Source organism: Meles meles, chromosome 15, assembly GCF_922984935.1.
Source record: "Meles meles chromosome 15, mMelMel3.1 paternal haplotype, whole genome shotgun sequence".
Lineage (NCBI taxonomy): Eukaryota > Metazoa > Chordata > Mammalia > Carnivora > Mustelidae > Meles > Meles meles.
This window is the reverse complement of record NC_060080.1, coordinates 52250142-52255366: the sequence shown is the minus strand read 5'-3', so window position 1 is coordinate 52255366 and position 5225 is coordinate 52250142. Positions and strand designations below refer to the sequence as shown.

The 5225-nt window shown below is 33.4% G+C and overlaps 1 pseudogene; it reads left to right on the top strand.

Moving 5' to 3' along the window:
* The first annotated feature begins 558 nt into the window (after window positions 1-558).
* On the top strand, window positions 559-660 carry LOC123926287 (annotated as a pseudogene).
* Window positions 661-5225: the final 4565 nt, after the last annotated feature.

Genomic DNA, 5225 nt, shown 5'->3' with positions numbered 1-5225 from the left:
AATCTTAGCTAAATTTATGAAGAAAAAAAGGAAGATGAAAATGACCAATATTAGGAATAAAGGACAGGGAGTCAATTTAGATTCTATTTATGCCAAAAGGTAATAAAATAATATTAAGAATTAGTTTGATAAATTACAGAAAATGCCTAAATTTATTTATACAATGAATAAAATTTCAAAATTTGAATTTGTAATTAAAAATAGTACCACAAATAAAACTGCAGATTCAGGTGACTTCACTCATAAATTCTATTTCCATTTCTATTATTTCTTTTTCTACTTAAAAAGAAATAATACTAGTTTGATATAAACTCTTTCATAAAATAGAGGAGGAAGTCAATTTTATCATAATATTGAACTATATAAAAACATTGTAAGAGAAAACAGCAGACCAATATCCTTCATGAATATTAAAAAATCCTTAACAAAATACTAGCAAATTGAAACCAGTAATACATATATAAATCATGACCAAGAGAAGCATTTCCTAAGAATGCAGGATTGGTTTAACACTCAAAAATCCAATCAATACATCTCACCATGTTAAAAACAAAGGTGATCACTTCTCAGTCTTTTGGCAGGGATCAAGTGCAGTATCTGTTCTTATCAATTTAATATCTGATAAATTCTCTATTGATTTTAAGGCTTATTATACTATACCGAAGAAAAGAAGCCAGATACAAAAGAGTACATAGACAGTAGTATTATGTCAAGTGTTTTTCCTCATGTATCAAATGTTTTCTTTATTATTTTCAGCTTTACTTTTATTTTTATTTTATTTATTTTTTTAATAAGGTGGGGGCTGCATCATTCCTAGAGGTACTGCAGTACCAGGTTGATGCACAGGGTGGACAGAGCAAGCTCCTATTGCATCTCCCTGCTCCAAAACCCATTTATCCAAAAGAGTACATATTACATGACTCTGTTTATATTAAACTCTAGAAAAACTAATCTAGAGAAATAGAAAACAAATTAAAGGTTTTCTGGGGTCAGGGGTAGGGGTGGAGGACAGAGATCAACCAGGTAGAGGCAAGAGTGAAACTTCTAAGACAATTAAAATTCTGTTTCTTGACTGTAGTGGTGGTTATGAGGTTGTATATATTTGTCAAAACTCATTGGCCCATATGCTTAAAATATGTGCATTTTATTGTAAATGATACCTCAATAAAATGTATCTTTTTTTTAAGATTTTAGTTATTTATTTGTCAGAGAGAGAGAGGGAGAGACAGCGAGTGAGCACAGGCAGACAGAGTAGCAGGCAGAGACAGAGGGAGAAGCAGGCTCCCTGCCAAGCAAGGAGTCCCATGTGGGACTCAATCCCAGGACACTGGGATCATGACCTGAGCTGAAGGCAGCTGCTTAACCAACTGACCCACCCAGGTGTCCCAATAAAATGTATCTTTTAAAAGAGTATTATTAGGACACCCCTGTGAATGATACAGAACCAGTATATGTTTACATCATACTTCTCCTGAATTCCTCCTCTCAATTTTTGCCATAATGATTTGACATTTTTACTTTAGTTTTATTATTATTATTTTTATATTTTAAATGTTTCTAAGAAAGTAATCAGCTTCACAACAATAATTGCAATGATTTAGACTTAGCTCTGTGTCCATATCACTTTAATGTTACCAGTTTCTTTCTTAACATGACTCTCCCATTTGTGAACTTTCTTGTTTTATCTACTTGTTAATTGAATTGTATTCTTAAGGTGGTTTTTTTTTCACAGAAGATCAGTATGTGGTATTTTTCCTGAAGAGGTATATAAATAAAAATGTTTTCTATTGACTTTTTTTCTTTTTTAATTAATTTATTTATTTTCAGCATAACAGTATTCATTGTTTTTGCACCACACCCAGTGCTCCATGCAATACGTGCACTCCCTATTACCCACCACCTGGTTCCCCAACCTCCTACCCCCCGCCCCTTCAAAACCCTCTGGTTGTTTTTCAGAGTCCATAGTCTCTCATGGTTCATCTCCCCTTCCAGTTTCCCTCAACTCCCTTCTCCTCTCCATCTCCCCATGTCCTCCATGTTCTTTGTTATGCTCCACAAAGAAGTGAAGCCATATGATACTTGACTCTCTCTTTTTGACTTATTTCACTCAGCATAATCTCTTCCAGTCCCGTCCATGTTGCTACAAAAGTTGGGTATTCATCCTTTCTGATGGAGGCATAATACTCCATCATGTATACAATGGAAACTTACCTTACAAAGAGAATTCTTGAATCTTTTTTTTTTCCTTCAAAATTCTGGATAAATTTCTAGTTTCTTCAGTTACCTAATGTGACAAAGAAATATGGGCCCAGCTTGATTACTTTCAATCTTGAAAAATCTCTTTTCCTGTGGTTCCAGACTCTCACAAACTCCTAGATTTTCACATTTCTTAGGATTCTCCTGCTCAACACTCTTATGTAATATTTCTTCCTCCTCTGCTCTTGAATATTGGTGCTCCCAGAGGCTCTACCTAAGGTCCTCTTTCTCATCCTATACCAAGGGTTACAAATCCAGTCAAGTCTAAACTTTAAGGAACTCAATAAAATAAATAATTTTCTTGGAAAATACAAATAACCATAAGGAATTCAAGAAACAGAATGTCTTCAAAGACCAATAATTAGGGAAGAAATTGAAAAGGTTGATACAGAACTACTTCAGAAAATGGTGCAATGACTATTTTATCACTTAAATGTTCATGAAATTAAGGATTTCCACGATACATAAACATTTACAGAGAATAGAAAGATATAAAAGATCCAGTTGATTTTATAAACCTAGATTAATCATGACACCAAAACATGAGAAATATAGTAAGGAAATAAAATGGCCTATCAATGCTAGAAAATCAAAATAGCTCTACAATAAAAGAATAATACAACATGATGCAATGGGCATTATCACAATAATATAAACACAGTTTAATAGAAAACCATTAAAATAATTCACTACATCTTTAGATCAAAGGAGAAAAGCCTATGATCTTATAGATAGGGGTGAAAAGGCAAGAATATTCTACTTTCTCTTAGGATGTAGTAAGTCACAAGGCAACATTGCTTCCCCACATAACCATGTTTTGTTTTGTTTTAAGCCAGATGACCTACAAAGTTATGAGTTTCTTAAACCTATCAGAGAGCTGTTGTCACAAAGGTACCAGATGAACTAGATTTCAGAGTGAATAGCCCATTTAAGGAGAGGTGGATCACACAAACTGTTTCACTTTAGCAGAGCACAGAAGAAAGAATGGTAAGTAGTGGGTGGATAGTAGTAGCCCACTGCTGGAGGAATTTGCAAGACATGTGAAAATAACTATGACAACAACAATACTCAAACCCATTTTAAACATCAACAAGAGCAACTCAACAACCACACCCGCACACCCACACAGATGAATGGTCTCACAGAAAAAGAATCATGCCCATCTCCAGGCAAAAGTACTATTTACCTCAGTCTCTGCTATTTTTCTAATAATATGTCCAACTTTCAACAAAAAATTACAAGAAACACAAAAAAGCAAAAAAAAAAAAAAAAAGTCAAGAGATAAGGTAGTCAATAGAACTAGACCCAGAAATGACCCAGATATTGAAATGCTCAAATAAGAACCTTAAAATAATTGCGACTGATATTTTAAAGGATCTAATGGGAAAAGTGGACAACAGGCTTACACAGGTGGGGAACTTCAACATTGAAGTTAAAACTATTGGAATGTCAAATAGAAATACAGGTGGGGGATGTGATATCAGAGATAGAGAAAAATTCTTTTGGCAGGTTTATCCATAGATTAGATGCAGAAGAGAAAAGAATCACTGTATTTAAAGGTAGCTTAAGAGATATTTTTTAAACTAAAGCACAAAGAGAAAAAAGATTAAAAATACAGAAGACCCAAAAGCTGAGGACAATATAAAATTGGAGTCCCAGAAGAAGAGAGAAAAAACTTGGAAGAGGAAATATTTGAAGAGATAAAAGCTGATAAATTTTCCAAAATTACTGAAGGATAACAAACCACAGATCCAAGAAACTCAGAGAAGAAACAAATATTAAAAAGAAACAAGTAAATCTAAACATTAGTCAAACTGCCAAAACCCTAAAATATTCCCTGTATTAGTTTATGCTTTCGGTGAAAGCCCAATAAAAATCTCAGTGAGATTTTTTTAAAGATTTTTAAAATTTATTATTTATTTATTTATTTAACAGAGAGAAAGAGAGCACAAGTAGGCAGAGTGGCAGGCAGAGGGGGAGAGAGGCAGGCTCTCTGCTGAGCAGGGAACCTGATGTGGGGCTCAATCCCAGGACCCTGGAATCATGACCTGAGCCAAAGGCAGCTGCTTAACCAACTAAGGCACCCAGGTCCCCCCCACCCAGTGATAATTTTGATAGAAATTGGCCAACTACCCCTAAGCTGTATATGAAAAAGCAAAGGAACTGGAATAGTTGAAATAATTTTGGAAAAGAAAGTTGAAAGTCTCATACTATCTGATCTCAAGGCAATATAAAACTATAATAATCAAGATGGTGGTATTGGTAAAAAGACACATAGATTAATAGAACAGAATAAAGTCCAAAAATAGACCCTCATGTATATGGTTAATTGATTTTTGACAAAGGACCAAAAGTAATTCATTAGAAAAAGAATACTCTTTCAACAAAAACTTGGACATCTACATTAAAAAAAACCAACACTAACTTCACTCCATCTCTCCCTCCATGTAACATTTAACTCAAATGTATCATAGATCTAAATGTAAATCCTAGAACTATAAAACTTCTAGAAAAAAATTCTGGGGAAAATCTTTGTGACTCTGAGTTGGACAAAATTGTGAAACTCTGAGTTAAAAAAATATAATCTACAAGGGAAAAAATAAATATTGGACTTCATCAAATTAAAAAATTATGCTCTTCAAAAGACATTTAAAAAAATTAAAAGACAAGACACAGGTTGGGAGAAAATATTTACAAAACATATATATGATAAAGAATTTTTATCCAGAAAAATTGTAAAGAGTTCTTACAACTTAACAATAGGAAAACAATTAACCCAACTTTAAAATGTGCTTTAAAATTATTTAAACACTTAGCCAAAGAAAATATATGGGTGGCAAATAAGCCCATGAGAAGAGGCTCAATATCATTAGGCATTAGGAAAATGTAAATTAAAACCACAATGTGATAACCACTACACTCCTACTGAATGGCTAAAATTTTAAAAATGGACATTACCAGGGTACCTG